Source organism: Acomys minous, assembly GCF_964271855.1.
Source record: "Acomys minous genome assembly, chromosome: 5".
NCBI classification, from domain to species: Eukaryota; Metazoa; Chordata; class Mammalia; order Rodentia; family Muridae; genus Acomys; species Acomys minous.
In genome coordinates this window covers 11,562,158-11,585,553 of record NC_140494.1, presented here as the reverse complement: position 1 = coordinate 11,585,553, position 23,396 = coordinate 11,562,158, and the positions used below count along the sequence as shown (strand labels likewise).

The 23,396-nt window shown below is 41.2% G+C and overlaps 1 protein-coding gene across 1 annotated transcript in view; it reads right to left on the bottom strand.

Moving 5' to 3' along the window:
- CELF2 (CUGBP Elav-like family member 2) overlaps positions 1-23,396 on the bottom strand; it is an 823,768-nt gene that overhangs the window by 616,534 nt on the left and 183,838 nt on the right. The gene's annotated exons all lie outside the window — the stretch shown is intronic.

Below are 23,396 nucleotides of genomic sequence, written 5' to 3'. Positions count from 1 at the left end.
TCCTAAATATCGAGGCCAGTCAATAAAACCAGTGAGTGATAGCTTTATAAACTGCTAAAATGAAACTGTATTTTGCTGTACTATCATGTAAGTCCTCATGTTTGAGCATGGACTCCCTGGCTATCAGTGACAGAAAAAGTGGGCTGGCTTCACTACTCAATTTTGATGGTTAGTAAGTTCATTCTTGATAATTATACAAGATGATCCTTAATATTTGATATGAATAGCTAGAATATTAACTCAATACAGAGTAAGTAAACACATCCCTCAAGACAACTATAACATGTACTTGGATATCTACTTAATCATCTGTCTGTCTGTCTGTCTGTCTGTCTATCTATCTATCTATCTCTATCCAATCAAACACCTATCATTCTATTATATATTATCCTTTTATGTGTCTATCAACCATCTGTCTGTCATCTCTTTATATGACCAATCATCTATCATCCATTGATTTATTATCCATTTATCCAATCAAACACCTACCTGTCATTCTACCATCTGTACACCTATCTTTATAACACATGGGTGGGCAGTTACAGAATTCAGTTCGGGGACTAGTGAGTGCTTGATTTTTAAGGGGACTCAGATCCCTCAGTCTGCTTACTGCACCCACAGCGATGTACACAGACCCAGTTCCCGGTGTTCTGCAACAACGTATATTTAGGCTACACGAGGAATTTGTCTAAGAAGACTGTGTCCACCTATCACACAGAGAAACACAGCTTAAAAGCACTACATGATCCTTTTCCACCAGTTTATTGATCTTTAACAAGTGTCAGTCCTAAGAGTTTGCTGTATTTGCTGAGAGATGTTACAATTTTGTCAAGGGAAAAAACAATTATAAACAGCCACTGACCTTTATAAGGTATTAGATATACCATATTAACCTTAGAATACAACATAAAGACTGCTAGTTTTGAAATCATTTTTGATTGATAATAAGGTCCATGGGTATGAATAATAGACAATACTCTGATGTCTGGCCCCTGACTAGAGCAGTCCAAATAAGCCAAAGAAGCAGTTTGACAACAACTTAGACTGAAGAGAGCAACTTGCTAGGTCATATTTTCAGGTGACTGTCTTGAAAAGGGACCCAGATAGACTGTCAGTCCCAGCCACTGTATCACACAGTTTCTAGTGAGGCCATTGTCTCTCTGGTCCTATGTCATTAGACCACTCTCATCAGCCAGCGGCTTCTCTGGTCAATCACATGACTCAATCAATTGATGCCTCACAGTTTAGCTTCATTGTCTAACAGATAGCAAATAGGAGCATCCCAAAGGCAAAGTCAGCTGTCTTTGGATAATTTTAAGGCACTATACATCAGCCACAAACAGAAGCTTTTAATACTTATGTTGAGTTAGCAGTCACTCAATGGACCGTTAGAAAACTCTGAACCCTAGGTCTGACTTCTTAATTGTTGATTCAGTGTTTCATGGTGGGGCTCCAGCAATATGCATTTTTGTTACAATTTTTGTGTGAAATACTTCCCTGAGGCACATGTGTCTGGACAGTGGGGCACCAGCTGGAGGCACTGTTAGGGCAGGCTGTGAAATCTTTTGGATGTGAGACCTCACCAGCAGGCATAGAGCCCTGTGTGTAGCCATGAGGTTATAACTGTCTTTTCCTCATACTCTCTGCCACATCCTCCCTGCCATGATCAACTGCACCCTCTAAATGACAAGGCAAAATCGATTTCCCCTATCTATGAAGTACTTTACCATGATGATGAGAATAGAATTTTTAACAAGTACCCAGGTGATATGATACCAACTTTAAAGAAATTCAAGGAATTCTCTTTGTTTTTTTAGCCCAAACCTAAATAGAACCACTTTTGGCCCAAAGGCCCTCTTTCTCGTTGGTATTGCCACAGGAATCTCATGCACATGGCCTGACTTTTCTGCAGCCACATATATTATGATCCAGTGGAAAAGATTGATGCCAATGGTCCTGTCCACAAGCCCTAAGACACTTTTGGCCGGTGTATGAATGGTACTCAGTGTATTTCTATGTAATTTTGAGAATGGAAATGATGTGATTTCCCTCAAGTATTTTTTGATCACCATGTAATTGTATACTGTAATGTCTCCAGAGAATAATCCTGGCAGATTTCTTTTCCTAGATCATCCATTGCTTTGGCCATCATTACCTTAACATCTGTCAAACAAAAGCAAGAGCAGCTGTGCTGATAAGATTTGCTTCTTTTGGACCATATTAAAAGGTTTATCTTATTAATAAATGGAGGCAATTAAAGGTTAACTAGTTAGCTCATCCAGTCTTTAGCATAATGACTGATTATAAAGACATGCTCAATTTAATGGCTCAAATTTAAAGCTTGTATTTCTAAATTTGGGAAATCTGAAAGTAATTCTCCTTTCCAATTCTACATGTCAACTCTATCAGAGATAAATAACAAATCAACAATGCTTCATATAGCCTGGGTAATCTCCTGCCCCCTCGATTGGAGACATATCATTGGCAGACAGAGAATCACAGTACGTTGAGCAGAAACCTCCATGGGAATCAGATATAGAATATGGACCAAGGAACTGCAATTAATGGGCTGCTGGAGTCTCAGTACAGACAAGACTGAGAAGTGTAAACACCAGGAAGATGTGGACACGCACTCTCTTCCATTTCTGTGAATGTTAACTCTAGAACTTAATCAGCTTCTTGCAATAAATACTGGAGGAAAAGCCTGCTAGTGTTTTTCCAGGAGCGAGGGAGAAAAAGAGAACCACACTGGAGGCTGTCAGAGTACTGGGCTAATGGTCTACCCTCAGGAGAAACTAGCTCACCAGAGCCTGACCTGGAGGATTTTTATCAGAGTCTGGATCACTGGAGCAAGGAGATGTCCAACTCTAACCAGTTTTGGCTTTCCCCTTGGGAGAGAGAAACACTTAATTCCAAACCACTGTAGCCACCTTGTGTCAAATGCTTGATACATAGGGGCGAAGGTGGAGATACACAAAAACTGTGAAGTTCAGAGTCCGGTGGTCTAAGTCCAGTAAAAGGCTTAGATGGACCCATGGGACTATACAATGTTTTCTCATCCCACACCCCTACCCTCTGTTTTACTGAAGGTCTATCCACAGCAGTTGTTTTCCCCACAGTACACTCTGTCTGAGTACCAAACCAAAGCAATCAAACCGTAAGGCAGACTGAGACTTACTTGTCCTGAAGAAACAGGACAAGTGACAGATGCAGACAACGTGGGGTGAGCAACCTCACAGAGAAGGTAAGGCAACCAAATCAGACTGTGTCTAGGGACATGTGGGCAATGTAAGAAGAGAGACAGAAAAATCTTTGAAAGAACTAAAAAGATGCTAGAGATAAACTCCACTGTGGCAGAGCTGAAGGTGCCTTCCATGGGCTTGCTGGTAGGCTAGCACCGGCTGGGAGAGGAATTCTAAAGTTGAAGACAGCGTCTTAGAACCCCTCCAAATCTGTAAAGCAAAGAAAATTAGGGGCGATTAAAGAGTCAAGAGCAGAATATTCCAAACGCTGTGGAGGAAGCACTGTAACATCTATAAAACACATGTAACAGCATGCGCAGGAAGGCAGAAAAGAGAAGGAACAGGAGAATTATTTGAAATAGCAGCAACTGGGAATATTCCCAAGTAAATGTCAGACATCCAACCACAGATCCCAGAAGCTCAGAGAATGTCAAGCAGTGTAAAAGCCAAAAGAACTATACTGTGAGTATAACTACACCCTGAGCGAATTATTTTCAAACCGTAGCAAAGCAAAGATACTGACACAATGTTGAAAAAGACAGAGTTAGAAAAACAGCTTCTCCACAGAGATGTGGGTAAGATTTACATAGAAATACATAAAAGGCAGATTGAAATATTGACTCTTGAGGGAAACAAAGTCAAACTTACCAGCTTAGAATTCTGTAAAGTTATCTTTCAAAAGTGAAAGAAGAATAAAGAGTTTATCAGACAAAACAACACAACCAACCAACCAAACAAACAAACAAAAGCAAAAACAAGAAACCCATAGGTAGGTTTTGCAAGGAATACTAAACAATATGTTAGAAGAAAAAAACAATACAAGTCAGAACTCAAGGCTACATGAATAAAGAAAGAGCATCAAGAAAGAGTGAGGGGCTGGGGAGCCAGCTCAGTGGTCAAGAGTACACACTGCTCTTAAGAAGAACCTGACTTCTAAACTCAGCTTCAGGAGGATTTGACCCTCTGCCCTCTGAGCGCACTGTCCTTCATCCGCACAAACCCACCAAACACGCACATGATTAAAATAATAGAATACATCTTTTGAAAAAAAAGAGAATTAAGTAAAAGAAATGCCAAAATTTGATAACACATTCTTCGAAATCATAAGGAAAATGCAATCAACAATATATTGTAGCTGTATAATAAGTAACGGGCCAAAGATCCCAATGACCTCATCAAAGAAGACACACCATGAATGACAAAGTGATAAGATCCCCAATTAAGGAACCACAAATAAGACACCACATACACCGAGTTGTCCTGGTTTCATTGCTTTTGCCCTGATAAAATGACCTGACAAAAAGAAACCAACCAACCAAAAACAAAAACGTGGGGACCTTAGATCTGTTTTGTAAAGAATATTAAACAATATGTTAGAAAGAAACAAAACAATCCAAGTCAGAAATCAAGGCTACGTGAATAAAGAAAGAGTATCAAGGCGTTCATTTCAGGTTGCAGTTCCACTTTACAGTCAGTCATTGTGGAGAGTCCAAAGCAGCAACCTCAAATAGCTAGTCATGTCACTCTTAACAGTCAAGAGTGGAGAGAAATGATGCCAGGTATGCTCATGTGCAAGCTTGTGCTCTTGTTTATTCACTCAGTTTATTCACTCATACACAGTTCAAGAACCCCTGCTTAGGAAATGGTGCCATGTATAGTGGGCTGGATTTCCCCACATCAGCTAACTTATGTAAGTCAATGTATGCTTCATAGATATGCCCGTAGGCCAAGCCAATTCAGACAATCCTGATGATTCTAGCTTGTTTCAAATTGACGATGAAAGCCACCATCACATTACTAGAATGGTCAAATTCCAGGACCCGGAACACAAGAATTGTTGGTTGAGTCATGGAGAAATTGATTCTATAACTCAGTGCTGGTGGGAATGCAAAATAGTTCACCTATTACAATTTCTTATAGGACTAAATATGCTCTTACTGTACAAGCTGGCTGCCCTGTTTCTCAGATGTGACCCAAAGGAGCTGGTATTTCATGAGTATACAAAAACCTACACATATATGTTTATAGTGACTTTATTTAAAATGGCTTCAACTAGAAAGCAAAAAAAAAAAAAAAAAAAAAAAAAAAAAGTCATACAGTATAGGAAAGAACTAATAAACTGTAGCAGATCCACACAGTGGAATATTACTTAAAAAAAGAAAAGAGGTTTTCAGTACAGACACAAGGAAACTTACACGCAAATGGTTAAGTGAAAGAAGGCAGTTAGGCATGGCACAGTTAGGCTGTGCTTCTGTGCTGGTTTGAAGGCGAATGGCCCACAGACTCATGTATTTGCATGCTTAGTCTCCAGTTGATGAAGTGCTTGGAAGGATTAGGAGGTGTGGTCTTGTTGGAGTAGGTGTGTCCTTATTGGTGGAAGTGTGCCACTAAGGCTGGGCTTTGAGGTTCCAAAAGCCAATGCCAGGTTAGGCTCAGGCTCAGGCTCTCTCTCTCGCTCTCTCTCTCTCTCTCTCTCTTTCTCTCTCTCCCCTCCCTCCCTCCGTCCCTCTCCTTTTCCCTCCTTCTGCTCTCCTCTCTCTTCCTATGGCCCTGTGGATCAGGATGTAGCTTTCAGCTCCTTCTCCAGCACCACATGTACTATCTTGTTTCCTGCCCTGATGAGCATGGTCTGATGCCCTGAAGCTATAATCCAGGCCCCTATTAAATGTTTCCTTTTATAAAAGCTGCCTTGGTTATGGTGTCCCTTCACAGCAATAGAACAGTGACTAAGGCAGCTTCCAGATGACTGTCTAAGAAAAGCAAAACTAAAAAAGTAAGGTCAAACACCTTACCACTTGTGCACTGGCCCACAGAGGACTGTTACAGCAGTGAAACTCTTCTGACAGCCTGCCCTTATTCATGTGTCCAAAGCTACAGCATACACAATCCTAATACAAACCTAATGCATGCAGGTGATTATATTAGGTTGATAATTACTCAATTTCAAAGCAATCAAGATGTCCTTCAGTAGGTGAATGAATTAATAAGTGTGGTGTATTCAGACGCTGGTTATCACTGAGCATTCTGGGTAATAATATCTTGTCAAGACTAACTCCGTCATTTGTAATAAACAGTCTAAATAGTTCTGAACCTAAAATGAGTTCTAAAACCTAAACCACCTAAAAATGAGTTCTGAAAGAAAAAAAACTAATTGTTAAACTATCAATAGCCTATTATATTCACCAATTTAAAAACAGAATTTGTTGATTGACAAGAGACCTCTTAGGGCATAAAATGAGTAGGGATATCTTTCCATGACTGGAAACTCAGATTCAGATTAACATCAGTTAAAGCTGATTTAATAAACACACATCATACTCATGGAATGCTTAAAGTATATCTCAGACTCAGTTTCTGTCTGCAAAAGGCAAGCTATTTTACACAAACAGCAACATTGCTGTGTAAAAGTGTCTCAGCGTGGAACTCAGGTGAACTCCTTCAGGGTTCAGAGGTAGAGGAAATATCTTGTGACTACAATGAAGACATCCAGGAAGAGGTGACAGAAATAAGTCACACAGCTAGGTGGTTGGCTTATTCTGGAGTGATAGTCAAAGACAGACCTGTGCATTTAATCCTCTTATATGTTCAGCTCCTGGCTACTGGGCGACGTAGCAATTTGCAAATGAGGATCAAGACTTGCTCATCATCTTGAGAAGGAATAAGACTATGAAAATAGTGTCATATAGCTTTTGATCCTGTGATCTGGGGTGGGGGAGCCTCGCCATTGGTACTCTGTTTCCCTGATTCCCAGCTTGTGGGGGAGCTGGCTTGCTATTTGTCTCATTTTCTACCTCTACACAGCACAACAATTTGTATTAAAAGGGGATCTGAGGAGAAACTTCCATGTCTCAGATGAATGCGACTCTAAGAAAATAACCACAGTAACATTTGACTAAAACTTTTACTCTTTGCATAAAACACTAACCTGTATATTATCTCTAACCCAAACACTGGTCTTTCCAGGAATTTATTCAAAGTCACCCTGCTTTTATCCACAAAGCTTAGACTTAAAGTCACTTCCATTCATACTATCACATTATCTTTCTTCATTATTGGAAGTAAATAAAGGTGCCCCTAAAATATTCTACAGTGCAGACAAGATGAAAACTCTGTAAACAGTGGCTCAGGAAGGTGGCTTAGTAGGCAGGAGTGCTTGCTGTTCTTCCTGAGGAGTCCAGTTCACCTCCTAGCATCCATGTTGCCTAGTTTACAACTTCTTGCTGCTCCGGGAGATCCAACACTGCTAACGTCCTCAGGCACTCACATGCACGTCCACATCCATACAATTGCACACATAGATAAGATAAGCAACGTTTAAAATTCTCAAGAGCCCAAGAGAGGTGGAAGTCACCAGAAATTATGAACAAGTATTTCTCTGCTTTCAAGGACTGAACTGGTGATTAACGTACAAGTAGGTAGGTTTCCCCTTACCCTTGTACGGCGTGTAGCTTTTAGGGAAAGTCACAAACAATACAGTGGCTAACAAAACAACTGAAGCCTCCTATTAGAGACACTAGAACAGAAATAGTTGGGTCAAGCAGAGGATGGTAATGGCTTTGATGTGAAGTCACAGAAAACACACAAGCTGTATTTAGTCAAGGGTGCTGGGTATGAATGCCATGGGAGTTCCTGTTACAGACACGCTCCTCACTCGTGGGACAGGAAGGAAAGGAAAAGGGAGATGCAAGCCGGAAGAGAGAAGGAGAAGGACGGGCTGGGGAGAGGGAGGCCTATCAGCTTCAGGGAAGTGCGGCAGTCTGGCAGTACAACGTACTTGTTACTCTCCTAAAGGGCCCACGGAACTCTGGTGCCTCACATTTGACCACGTCCCCTGGATGGGGAGACCTGGTGGCACTCAGAGGAAGAATAGCAGGCTACTAAGAAGAGACTTGATACCCTATGAGCATATACAGGGGGAGGAGGTCCCCCTCAGTCACAGTCATAGAGGAGAGGAGTAAGGGAAAATGGCAGGGAGAGAGGAATGGGAGGATACAAGGGATAGGATAACAGTTTAGATGTAATATGAATAAATCAATAAAATTTTTAAAAAATTGCAGGATGAGGCTGGGGAGGAGAGAGAGTGATAGGATAGTTTAAAAGGGGGTCTGAAGGGAGTTTGAATGGTATCATGGTGGTTGGGCTGGTTTTATAGATGATCACAGATCAACTCAGCGAGCTGTACATTTAACCCAGGTTGTTATGTGTTGGCTAAACTGCTATAAAAGTGGCTGGCACATTAGTCACCAGAACAACTCCTGAAAGGAAGGGAATACTTATTCTCCATCTCTGGTTACTTCAGCCTCTCCCCTGAGCTTAGCATTTTGCTTGAATCATTGGGTTCTGCCTTCTAAACAATGGAGAAACCAAAAAGATGAGGTGTGGAGCTGGTTTTGTGAATCTGTGTCTTGTTAAGTGTATAATTTGAGCAGCTAATTTAGTCAAAAGGCTGCTGTTGGCGAGGGCGGGCAGAGAACAAGGACTCATTTCAACAGTAAAAAGTGAAAACGCATTGCTAGTCCCTGGGTGTGCGGAACAGTCTCGGCTGGGGAAGGACGTGGGCTGTGCACCAGGAGTCCAGAGGCTCTGCTTTATTTCCATCTGAACTTCTGATTACAGGTTGCACCTTTACTCCCTGTGTTCCAGGGGATGGGGGCTACGATGTGTGAACTCCCTGGGACACCTTTGAAAAACCTAATTTGCATAAGCCTACAGGCTGAAGTGTTTAAAAGGCCCAGTCAGTAAGAATAATATTGCTTCTGAAGATAAAAAGACTCTTTAAAATGTTGAATGTATTCAATAACTGCAGCTTACTTGTTAAGATATAGGAAATATTTCATCACCAATTCATAAGATTTATAGTTATGACTAGCCAAGTCTTGCTATGGCCTTTGTGCTTAAAAATATCTCCATTTCTGTATGTAAACACCACAGTAACTAGTATATATTTTATACATTAGTATATAAAATTATATATATTATATAAAATATATAAAGATTATATATGTTATATATGTATACACACACACACACACACACACACACACACACACACACACACACATATATATATAATTTCTTCAGAGGAGCTAGCAAGCAGAAATGAGATTTCAATAGGTTATTTTCTTTTCCAAATCAAATGCTCACAGACATTTTTACAATACTCCCTGATAAAGGTGGTCACTAACTCAGAAAGGTGACCCCCAGATAACTCTCAATTTGGGTGCACAGAATTGCATTATGGTTTGACTACATACATTAAAGAGAAAACATGGTAAGTGTTTGAGTCCTAATGACAATAACCAGTGCAGTCCCAGTGCCAAGAGGTCAATTATTCCATGATCAAGGAACTATTCAGCCTGACTTCTTAAAACAGTTTCAAAGGAGTAGAGCCTCTTGGATCATGTATTTCATTTTCCCCTGTTATGTTCCCATCTGGCTTGTTTTGGATCACCTTTTGGCTTACAAGCACATGGGGAGACTGAATGTTTGCTTATGCACACAGCATCTTTGAACTGAACCCCAAACATAACTAGATGGTGAACTAGTTTCTTTATTCCTCTTTCTCTCAGGTAGAAATCTTGAAGTATTTTTTTGAAGCAGGCTATTTGAGGGTCTTATTCTCCTAATTTTCTTCTCCCATTACAACTTCAGAATTGTCTCTGCTTACTGCACCCAGGGAGTGGAAAATGAATTGCTTGAGAGTATTATGGGCAGGAGATGGAGCTGCTCCAGGCACTGATCCATCATCTGCCCCCGTGTCCTATTTCTTCTGGAGAAGGCTGGAGCCAGCACAGGTCCTGCTTCCTGGAAGTGACCAGACTACTGGAATCTGGCAATTGGCAGATGCACACTTGGTACTTAGTTTGTGGGGACAAGGAGGAACATATCTCAATATACGGAAGGCAGTTCCCAGCAAGCTGATAGCCAACACCAGCTTGAACGGAGAAACACTCAAGCAATTTCACTAAAATCCGGAATAAGACAAGGTTGCCCACTGTCTCTGTACATAGTCAATATAGTACTTGAAGTCTTAGTTTGAGCAATAAGACAAATCAAGTAGGGCAAGAAGATACAAATTGGAAAGGAAGAAACCAAAGTATCTTTATTTGCAGATGATATGAGATCATGCTTAAGTGGGCCTAAGAATTCCCACCACCACATCACGCATCACCACTACCACTGATAAACACTTTCAATAAAGTAGCTAGATACAAAATTAACTCACAAAGATCAGTTGCCCTACTATATAAAAAAGACAAATGGGCTGACAAAGATGTAAGGGAAACAACACCTTTTACGATAGCCTCAAAGATGATAAAATATCTTGGGGTAACTCTAACCAAGCAAGTGAAAGACTTGCGTGATAAAAACTTCAAGTCTATAAAGAAAGAAATTGAAGAAGATATCAGAAGATGGAAGGATCTTGCACATCCATGAATCAGTAGGATTGATGGATATAGTGAAAATGCCCATCATGACAAAAGCAATCTACAAATTTAGTGCAATTCCTATCAGAATTCCAACACCATTCTTCACAGAGCTTGAAAGAACAATTCTCAACTCCATATGGAAACACACACACACACAAAAACCAAGATAGCTAAAAAAAAAAAAAAAATTCTGGCAAACTGCTGGAGGCAACACTATTCCCAACCTCAAATTGAAATACAGAGTTATTTAAAAAACAAAAAACAAAAACTAAACAAAAAACAAACAAACAAAAAACCCAGCGTGGCTATTGGCACAAAAACAGACATAGTGATCAATGGAATCAAATTGAAGACCCACACATAAATCCACACCTCATTTTTGATAGCTACTCATTTGATAGAGGGCTAATATCCAAAATATATAAACAATGATGACAACAACAAATCTAAATAGCAAGAAAACAAACAAACAAAAACCAATTTAAAAATAGGGCACAGATCTATGCAGAGGATTCTCAAAAGAAAAAACCTTAATGACTGAAAAATATCAATGAAATGTTCACAATCATCAAAGCCATGTTAAGAATTCCTTTTACCTTTCAGAATGCCTAGGAACAAGATAACAATTGACAGCTCATGCTGGCTGGGTGGGAGGGCAAATGTCTCTCTACAACTATTATGCAAATCAGTGTGGTGGTTCCTCAGCAGGATGGGAATCTATCTATCTCAAGGTCCAGCTATAGCACTCTTGAGCATATACCCAAAGCATATATTTCATTCTACCACAGAGACACTCGCTCAACCATGTTCATCACTGATCTATTTATAATAGCCAAAAAGAGCAACCTAGATGTCCCTCAACAGAAGAAAACATATAGTGCATTTATAAAATAGAATATTATTCAACTGCTAAAAAAAATGAGATCATGAAAATCTCAGGTAAATGGATGGAGCTAGAAAAAAAATCAACCTGAGTGAGGCAATTCAGACTCAGAAAAACAAATACAATATGTATTTGCTTACATGTGAATATTAGCTGTTAAGTCAATGATAACAAGGTACAGCCCATAGAACCACAGAGGTTAAGTTTGAGTAAGGGTTATCAGGGCATGGTGGTACATGTCTTTCATCCCAGTACTTGGGAGGCAAAGGAAGGTAGATTTCTGTGGGCTCAAGGCCAGCCTGATGTACAAAGCAAGTTCCAGGACAGCCAGGGCTATTATACAGAGAAACCATGTCTTGAAAAATAAAGTTTGAGTAAGGAACTAGGGGACAGACAGACCTCCTTAGGTCAGGAATATAGAATGGATAGTTATGGATGAGTGGGAGTGGGCTGGAATGGGAGACTCAAGTGGGGAGGAGGATGGAAGAGACGGATGAGGGAGGGAATATGGGGAGCTTCTAAAACTAAGGGGTGCTTGAGGGGTATTATAAAAACCCAATATGGTGGAAGCTTCATAAAATATATAACTATATGAAGGTAATACAAATAAAATCACCAAATAATCATAGAAAGGAGTCAACTGGCCACCTCTTGTCACCAAATGAAGTTTTCAGTGCTGAGTTGTTGGCCAAAGGGGTCCCAGTAGAACTCCCAAACCACCCAGGCTGTTACTAATACTGTAGGTTGCTCTCTACAAACTGACAGCAGGGCCCTATTGCTGAAGACAACACCTATGTAGCTCCCTGAACATGGAGAAGCTGAGCTGGTGCCCACACAGAGCCTTCACCATTAAGTGCTGAGGTCTTTGGTAAAAATAGGTAGTCTTTATGCCACCCATGGAGAACCGTAAACACCAATCCAGCTAGAAACTCTTTGATCTACAATGGTGTCCTGCATGCAAGATACGCTAGTCCAGTGGTAGCCCAGAGCTCATGGGAGTAATCAACCAATATCTAATTTGACTTAAGTCTCACTCCATGAGATGGAACCCATACCTGTTGTTGCTTGGGTGACTAAGATCCTAATACCCACAAAACTAGTAAAACCAAATACTATTGTTATAAAAACCAAACAAAACAGACAGAGCAATAAAATGACTTCTAATGATATTTTGCTATACTCATAGGTCAATGCCCTGCTCAGTCATCATCAGAGAAGCTTCCTCCAGCAGTAGATGGAAACAAATATAAAGACCCACTGCTGGACAATATGCTGTGAGAGGCCTTGGAACACTCTGTCCTAAACGATGTATCTTCCTCATATCCCTTCCCTAAGGTCTACAGGAACCCTGCAGAAGAGGAGGCCGAAAGATTTTAAGAGCCAGAGGGGATGGAGGACACCATGAAAACAAGGCACTGATGTACATATAAACTCACAGAGACTGAGGCAGCACGCACAGGGCTTGCATGGGTCTGTACCATTGGAGACCGAGAGCTGAAAGGAGAAGTGGGCACATATCCCATCCCTAACCCCAAAGCTGTCTCCAATTGATCACCCCTTTCTAATGAAACTATAGTTTTCTTCAAGCGAGTCTCATTGGGGAAATAAGCTACGCTTAAGGGCAGGATTCATTCCCAGTACTAGACGGTAAACAGAAAAGGAACTCCATGGCATCACTGTACGTTCTTTGTCTCGTAATGTCATAATGTTTGGAAATCAATATGGCATTTTCTCAGAAAGCAGGGAATCAATCTACCTCAAGACCTAGCTATACCACTCCTGTGGATATACCCAAAGAGTGTTCCATCCTGCCAAAAGTACACTTGCTTAACTCTGTTTATAGCAGCTTTATTTGTAATATCTAGGGACTGGAAACAACCTAGATGTCCCTCAGCTGGAGGATGGATGAAGTAACTGTGGTGTATATACACAATATTTTTATCATTCAGCTGCTAAAAAAAAATAACATCATGATGTCTGAAAGCAACGGATGGAACTTGAAAAATTATCCTAAGCGAGGTAACACAGACCCAGCAAGACAAACATGGTATGTACTCCATTATAAGTGCATATTAGCTGTAAAGTAAAAGATAATCATGCTATAATTTATAGACACAGAGAGGCTAAGTAATAAGGAGGGCTCAAGGGGAGATGCATGAATCTCCCTGTGAATGGGGAAATAGAACAATATCATGGGTGGACTGGTGGTGGGTAGAAATGGGAACAGGAGGTATCCGGAGGGGAGAGGATGGAGGGAGAGAGTCCTAGGAAAGGGGGACACAGAGTCTGAACTAACCATCTTCTGTAACCAGGCAAGAGAGGCTTCCAGTGGAGGACTTGGGACACCAACCCAGCCACAAAACCTTTAACCTACAATTTGTTCTGACTGCAAGATGTGCTGGGGTAAAGATGGTACAGAAATGTAGGAATGGCCAACCAATGACTGTTCCAGCTTGAGACTCATGCTGTGAGAGGAAGCCCACACCTGACCCTGCCTGGGGGGCCAGGAGCCAGAGGCTGGAGAGCCTAGAGACCTAGGATAGAATCAAACACAACTGGCAAAAAAAAAAAAACCCAAAAACCAAAAACCAAAACAAAACAAAAACCAACCAAACAACAACAACAACCTCAAAACCGAACCAAAACACACACACACACACACACACACACACACACACACACACACACACACACACAAAACAACCAAACCAAACCAAACCAACAACAACAAAAACCTCAATGTAATGATTCCTAATGGTACTCTGATATCTCTACTCATAGACAGGAGCCTAGCATAATCATTATCAGAGAGTCTTCACCCAGAAACTGATGGGAATAGACACAGAGACCCACAGCCAAACATTGGGCGGAGCTCAGGGAATCCTGTGGAATTGAGGGAGGAAGGATTATAGGAGCCAGAGGGGTCGAGGACACCACAAGGAAACCCACAGAATCAGTTAACTTGGGCCATAGGGGCTCACAGAGACTGAACTGCCAACCAGAGAGCCTGCATGGGTCTGACCTAGGCCCTCTACGTATATGTCATAGTTGTGTAGCTGGATATTTTGTGGGACTCCTAACAGTGGGAGTGCGGGCTGTCCCTGAGTCTTTTGCCTGCCTTTGGGACCCTTTTTCTCCTACTGGGTTGTCTGATCCAGCCTTAACATGAGGGGATATGTATAGACTTGCTGTAACTTGATACGCCATGTTTAGGTGATATCCTTAGAAGACCTGCCCTTTTCCAAAGGGAAATGGAGAAGTGAATCTGGGGGAGAGGGAGGTGGGGGAGGGACAGGGAGGAGAGGAAGGAGGGAAACTTTGGTCAGAATGTAATATTTGAGGGAATAAAATAAAAATTAAACTATCATTGTAATATATGATTTAATATATATTTACTATATATAATATACATAATATTTAGTATAAATATTTAATATTTAAATATGTAGACAACCCAGTAGGAGAAAAAGGGTCCCAAAGGCAGGCAAAATGGCCAGGGACAGCCCCCACTCCCACTGGTAGGAGTCCCAGAAGAACACCCAGCTAAATAACATAAAATTATGTATTATATTATTAACATTTTATTATTGATGTAAATAATATAATAACAGTATAAACATATTTATTTTTAAGTGTATTTATGTGTATTTATGTATGTACATGTGTGCCATGGCATGTATGTGGAGGTCAAAGGACAACTTGCAGGACACAGTCCTTTCTTCCTAGCATATACATTTTGGGGTTTGAACTTGGGTCTTTTAGTTGAAAGACAAGCGTCCTTACCCATTGAGCCATCTGGCCAGCAGTTTTGAAATGAACTCTTCTTTGTGGGCATTCTCAAGCTCTAGAAGGCTTTGCTTTTCTTAAAAGATTGAAGTATGAACTGTCTGAGGTTTTGCGTATAGAACTAGTCTGTACTATCTCGTGGTGCTCGCCAAACTTACCCTATCCCTTAGTGCTTGCTATTTTTCTTTCCTATGGAAAAGAAATGAATAGCAACTCAATTCTGGGCTCTAAAACCAAATGGTTTCTACGTTTCTATGGCCAGTGTGATGAGGAAACAGCTTTGTTTTAGAGCACCCAAAGTCTGTAACAGCCAGAACTAAACTCTAATTCCTATAAATGGTCTTTCGTTTCCTTCATTCTGACTGTGTTTCCTGTTTTCCTCTACTTCACTATTTGTTTCACCTTTTCAGATTGCTGCTAACCTCGAATACTTAATTCGTAAAATAAATAAAATGAAAATATTTTAAAAGCAACTTAGAATTTGATAAAGTTTAGGTAAATACCTGGAGATTATCATATTTTCCTTATTATGTTAGTATTCAGTTTATTTCCAGCCATAAAATATAGTTATGTTTAATGCCAAAATATTAGTGACTTTTGGTACCCAGACAGTGGGCTTCCTGGAAAGGGCCCCAGTCTCTTTTTGGGGGCTAGACGTATAAATTGAAGTGTTCAGATTGAAAAAAAAATAGAGATGTATATCTTGCTTAGACAAACACATGTCTTTCACTATGTTTTCGAGGTCTTATATATTTGAAATACAGAACTATGGAAACTCAAGTTGCAGGCAGCTTTGCTACTTGTGCAAACTGAGGGCATAAGCTCTGTGTTTCACTTTGATTGGCCCAGTCGTTTCCTCAAGCTGGCATATTCTTTTGACCCTAGGAACAAATTTTGACCTTTTTGGCTTTCTTTATTCACTTTGACATTAATTTTGATTCTTTATTCTTAACAGGATTTCCATTGTACTTAATGAACAATAAAGGGGCCCTGGGGGCCCAAACAAACCTGTGAAGTGCCCATGCATTTTAACCAAAGAAGGCAGCGCTCCATGATTAAAAGCTTTAAATTCTCAAAGAACAACATGATTAGTCCAGAACCACGCTGCTGAGTGGCTTCACACTGGTTTCATTTGTTGGTATTGTTATTTTCCTCCATTATATTTGATTCACTAGGATGATGATTTCAGCTCCCACCGCTCAAAAGAATATGTCTCCGCCATTGCAAAATGTCTTAAGTATTTCAGTAATTTTAACACCACTTCTGCCTGTTGTTGTGACGTGAGGTTGCAGGCTGTGCTTATGAAGACTGAGTCACCTAAACCACAAACCCCAGGCTACAGTGTCGAGATGAACGTAAACCTGTTTTCAGTTTACGTTTGGTGGAACTAAGGGAAGACGGCTCCCAGTGTCCTCTATGTCCTGTCTTTTCTCTGGTTGCTTTTAAAACTGTCTGGGACCCCATGGCTGCTTGATAACCTATCATGCAATTAAAATAAAACATCCCCCCCACACACAAAAAGGTGGAACATGATGACACAATTTAATCCTATGCTTTGTCTCCTGCAGACAAGGGGACGCTCCTTTTGCGTCTTCCTCACAGTATTGGCTGAGGTATCTGAGATCTGCCAGAAGAGTCTTTCTGAGCATCACCTGCCCAGGTTTTAATTTTTATGATCATTATTTGTCCAGCACAGAGAATCTTTTACATCACTTTGTACTTTTTCTTTTTGTTTCCTTTTTTTGAGACAAGCTTTTACTCCATGGCCTAAGTTGGCTTCGAACACAGGTGAGACCCTCCTGCCTCGGCCTCACCAGTACTTGGGTTACAAGTGTGTGCTCTCATGGCCACAACCCTGTATTGTATGACTTTGTTGATGTTTTAAAACTTGGGGTCCAATGCAGCTGAGATAAAGAATTTTGTAATGAGTATTAAGTGCTGGTTTGACTTCTTGTCTCACCTTTATTATTCAGAAGACTTAAACGCCCTTGTTACCACGTTAACTTGATGTGTCTATTATTTTCAGTTGCTGAAAATCTCCTCCTGGCCTATTATCTGCGGTGAAAAGTAAGCTGATTTTTTTTAAGTGTGTGTGTGTGTGTGTGTGTGTGTGTGTGTGTGTGTGTGTGCGCGCGTGCCTTTTGTCTACATGTCTCCTCTCTGATTTTTGCAAAAGCATCTTATTTATTTATTTATTTTATTATGCATTTATTTTGGTGGCATAGGGTCCTACTCTGTCACATAAGCCACCCTCCAATTAACAGTGATTCTCCTGCCTCTGTGGCTCCCATTCAAGGATCACAATCATGAGCCACCAAGCCAAGATCTCCTGGTATTTGGAATCTAAGGATATTAATGTGCTTTTATCTCCAGCAGTTTAGATCCTTGACTGTTTGGGGGGTGGGATTCAAAGTTGTTGGGGATAAGGTGTAGACGGTGGAGTAAATGTTCTCATAGCTTCGCTTTCAAAATGTCACTTTTAATACAACAGATCCCCTTTGTCCCAGTAGGTAGCTCTTAGTAGTAACCTGAAGCTGGCATGCCGAAGGGCTACCAATGCACTGACTGGAGAACACATGGCTGCTGCTGAGGTAGGAATAGAATAACACTTCTCTTATACGCTGTGATTCATCTCTGAGGGAAAGCGAAGGTGTTCAGTCAGGGACGATCAATCTCTCTGTAAGTAGTCAGTGGCCATAGGCAGTCACGTGCTTTTTAGTGAGTCAGCTGACCAAGGTGACTGGAAAACCATGTGGATCCCATCGTCTGTCAATAGTCTTCATCGTTGCTGGCATCTGGGCATTATGGGATGAACAGAACCTTTGGTCTTTGTTCCTGTCTGTCTTTGCCTCAGTTCAGCTCCTGACAGACATTGCTTAGTGGACCTGATCACACGGTATGGGCAACTTTAGTATGCAAGCAATACATGATAGTTTGAGAACAGCTAACTTAAGCCTTATCCTGTGTTCTCGAAGCTCATCCTGTCAGTGGAAGGAACCTCTGGTTTATTATCTGCTTGTGCTAACTAAACTGTTTTGCTTTTTAGTGTACGTGATTTCTTTAAAAGCTTTTTTTTTTCTTTCTTGTCTTTTCATTCCTTTGGGGGGAAACCGTGAAGAAATTGCAGCTGACCAGACAATTTGCTTTGAATGATCCTAAATATTAACTTGTAGCCACTTGTTATTGAGCAACCACAGAGAAATAACCATAGATTAATAATCGTTGCTGGGTTTCACGGTGGCTGTTGGTGGTCAGGCCCTTCCTTGCAGTGTTTTGAGTGTTTGCAGCAGCTGCTGCACGCTAAAATGAAAGGCTTTTCAAGCTCGCCTCTCGGCCTCTGTCATATTTCAGCTAAGCCTGACTGAGGACTTCCCTTCTCTCTTTGATGGAAATAATAAAGCATGATGAGCTTGCAATAACAGCTCTCGTTTCCACCACCGTGTGATTTGTAAGGCGTGGAACAATGGCTCCTTAGAGTGCAGTGAATGGGACCCTCCAGACTGCGGCTGAGACAGACAAGACAGAACCACGCTTTGTTCACACCAAGTGCGGCAAGGGTCATGGAAAGACATTTTGACATTGAGTTGCCATGGATGCGTGTGAAGCTGTCCTGACACTCTGCTTTTCCAGCAAGTAGTTAATGTGCACTCCAATTAACACATCAGAAAGCAAAACTGCTGGGTCAGAAGATCACCCGGGGCTCCCGAGGCTGCTGCTTTCCTACCACGTTCTCCAACATTGCGGATTTAGGGCCAAGTTTGTCTCCATTTGGGATAATATATGCTTCTACAGACACCCCTTGCTCTGAAGATCCGGCCCACAGCTGCGAGGCTGCTTTCACTGTTGACAGGATTCCTCCTTGGCACACAAGCTTCTATCAGGCAGCTTGCACTGACTGACTCATCTGCCACGTTGCGCAGTGATTGGACCACAAGACAAAAGTTAAGCAGCTATTGCTGGGAACCAGAGAGCACTGGGGCGCACTGGCCAATCTCGGCGGGCAACCACAGCACTCCTGTTCCAGAAGGCCTGCAGACAGAAGTTCAATAGTAGCAGCCGCTGTTGGCTTTTTACTCCCTAAGAAGTCACGGAAGTTTCAAATATCTGTGAGCCGGAAACGTATCCATTGTCTCTGGAGGGTGAGCTCTTCTCAGCCTTTTCTTGGTATGGGTTTTTCTCTCCTGAATATTACATCAGGAGAAGAACTTACGTCTTCTGCTGACCTATCTGGTACAGTGGGTGCTATTGGAGCTACCATGATGGACATACCCATCAGCCAGGCATATACACACATATACATACATACGTACGTACATACATACATACATACATACATACAAGGAACAGCTATCCGCTAGTAGCTCATAGCTGCCCTTCTCTTGAATACCACCCTTGGACCTATCACAACCATCTCACACAGGAGATGGCTAGATGATTACTTCCTACATCTAAGTCCTAGTCCATAAAGAAGCTCATTCCCTAGAAAATGACAGGGTGATGATTGGTATGAAAGCCTTGGGCAAGAATGTTTATCACAGCTTTGTTCATAAGAGTCCAAGTAACTAGTGTGGTGGCGCACGCCTTTCATCCCAGCACTCAGAGAGGCAGAGGCAGGTGGATCTCCATGATTTCAAGGCCAGCCTGGCCTACAAAGCAAGTCTAGGACAGTCAAGGCTACACAGAGAAACCCTGTCTCAACAAACAAACAAGCAAACAACCCACCACAAACAAACAAACAAACAAACAAACAGACTCCAAATAAAACACCCAGGTGTCAATTAACAGAAGAAAGGAAATGTAAACTGTGGTGTGCTCACAAAATGGACCCAGATCAGCAACCAAGAGGCTGCACCATGGATACATTTAGTGGAACAGAGGGATCTTAAAAAATGCTACAGAGTGAAGGAAACAACTCACAGCAAAGGAGATCCTTTATGACTCAGTTCAAATGCAGTCCAGACTAGGCCAACTGTCTGTAGTGTAGAAGCGACACCAGTGACTGTGTCAGAGGAACACATGGAAGTGTTGGGGATGGGGCAGGAAGGGATTTCAGGGACGACGGAAATGATCTGTCTGATTTCACTCATCAACACTGATTGAAGAACACATTTAAGATCTGAGAAGCTCACTGTATGGAAATTATACCCCAATTTTCAACAAACAGATGTAGGAAGCACAGTGGGTTCTCTCTCACTCTTTCCTGAGTTTTGTTTATTTTGCTCATCGACTATGTTACATAGGGAATAAGTCAGCTCGAAGCCCCAGACACAGACCAAGGAGATCGAATACATTAGCATCCCTATGTGCCTGCATCAAGGCTTTCCATTTGAGTTGGACTCATTTCAGGTTTACTCTGGATTTGAAAGTGAAGAGGATGTAAGGAAGGGGGGAAAAAGAAAGAAAACGAGAAGAGAAAGAACACATTTGTTTTCTACATTGCTTTAAGAAATGAATGTCATATATCACAGTTTCTTTATCTATTTTTCTGCTGAAGGACATCTAGGTTGTTTCCTGATTCTGGTTATTACAAATAAAGCTCCTATGAACATAGTTGAGCAAATGTCTTTGTTGTATGGTAGAGCATCTTTCGGGTATATGCCCAGGAGTGGTATAGCTGGGTCTTGAAGTAGCACTATTCCCAATTCTCTGAGAAAGCATCTGATTGGTTTCCAAAGTGGTTGAATAAGTTTGCACTCCTACCAGCAATGGAGGAGGAGTGTTCCTCTTTCTCCACATCCTCACAGCATGTGCTGTCACTTGGGTTTTTGATCTTAGCCATTCTGATAAGTGTAAGATGTAATCTCAGAGTTGTTTAAATTTGTATTTCTCTGATGACTAAGGGTGTTGAGCATTTCTTTAAGTGTTTCACAACCATTCGTCTGTTGAGAATTCTCTATTTGTAGCTGATGGGAAGTTTGGGCTTCACATGGGTCCCCAAGTAAGAGGAGTGGAGCCTCTCCTTGTTGCCTGCTTTACCAGGCCACAGAGGAAGAGGATGAGTTTAGTCTTGGTGTGACTTGATGCGCTGGGGTGGGTTGTTGTTGGTGGGGTCCACCTCCTTGTCTGAGGAGTACGGATGGTGCATAGGGGAAAGAGGGAAGGAGAGTGGGACCGGGAGGAGAGAGGGGAGAGGCTATGATTGGGATATTAAGTGAATAAATAAACGAACAAATTAAAAAAAAAAAGAAATGAGTATAATGGATGCTGAGGAGATGGTTCAGTAGATCACAGAATTTGCTGCACAAACATGTAGACCTGGGTTTGAATGGCAAGCACCCATGTGAAAATGAAGCATGTCTGGGCATGCCTATAACTCCAGTGTTAAGGGTCAGAGACACTAAGGTCATGGGACCATGGCCATCTAATACAGCTGAAATGCCATGCTTTAGGCTCAGAGAGAGACTTCATTTCAAACAAATAAGAGGAAGAATGATAGAAGAAGATATCTGATATTCTTTTTGGACCCTCCCCCCACATATGCACACTTGGGTGTGTGCACCTACACACACACACACACACACACACACACACACACACGAATATGAATTCAATGTAGGTCACTTAAAATTAAAAATCTTTTTTCTGTACGTGTGGGCATGCACATGTTGTGAGACATGTGGAAGTCTAAGAACTACTTATAATCATCATTTCTCATTCTCTATCTACCATGTTTACTTTGTGGATTGAACTCAGGCCGTCAGCTTGGCAGCAAGAACCTTTTACTGCTAATCCATTTTGCACACCCTGCAAGCTTTTTGTTGATATTTTATATGCAAAAAAATATCAGTTTTAGTCTTCATTTTTCTTTATCATACATTTGTTGTTAACTTACAGGAATGGGAGAATTTGATTGAAGATATAAACCTAGGATGTGACCAAAATAAGGACTTTATGGGGCCCGGCAGATACTAAATAAAGCTGTCCTGGAGAAAGCTACCTAGAGATCTGAGATGAAACAGGTGATGCATGGGGTAAGACGCCAGAGAGTTAATAGACCTTAGGAGAGAAAGCATGACCTTTGCGCCAACCTTTGCTGTAGTTGTGAGCAATGTGCTTTCCACTTGTGTCTCCGCCTAATTATTTATAATTTTAGGTGATGCATTCATCTTGTAGTACTGCGATAATGCCATTTTTGTCTTGGGAAGATGACATATTTATCCAAGCCAGGATCATTCATGAATGCTTTGCTTTTATCAGATTAGGAATTCAGTGTAAAAGCAAGAAAAGACTAGTGAGGTCCTGCCAGGATGATTTTCTTGTCAGGTGCAGCTTCTATAGCAGCAGTTCTCAACCTGTGGATCGAGACCCTTTCGAGGGTGACATGCAAGATATTTATATTATGATTCATAACAGTTGCCAAATTACAATTATGAAGTAGCAATGAAGTATTTTTACGGTTGGGGGGGCAGCACAACATTAGGATGATTGAGAACCACTTTTGGACCTTTAGCTCATCAATTTTTCAAAATCAGTAAGTAGTCTTTTCAAGAACCAGACTCACTCTGTGTCTTTTATCTCTGTCTCCTTTTCTCTCCCTTCTCTTCTTTCTCTTTTGCTTCCATGGTGACAACTTTATTTCTGTTTCCATTGTCTTGTCTTTTCTCCTTATGGCCTTCAATCCTTCCTATTATAAGAACCCTTTGGATCACATTGACGCCTCTTGGGCCTATCATTAAATTATTTACTTAACTATCCTTGAAAAGGTTTTCTGGAACTGTAAATTAACAAACATATAGCAGCTTGTAGGGATTGAGAGTTGGCAAATTGGGGAGGAGGTGTATGTGATTCCAATTCCATGGACATCACATGAATCAATCACCCTGAGAAGATAGCAGATCTAAGTAGGCGAAGATCAGTTTGCTCTTCCTCAGAGACATAAGGGAGAAAAGAGTATGCAGGTTCCTGCGTACCATTGTCGGTGAGCTAGAAAATAAGCATGAAATGCCTAAAATCACTAGTTACTGTAATGCGCCAGACCTTCACCAACCCTCCCAAGATGGATTTCCATGTTCTACGCACTGGCATTAGCCTTTACTCACAACAATCAGAAAGAGT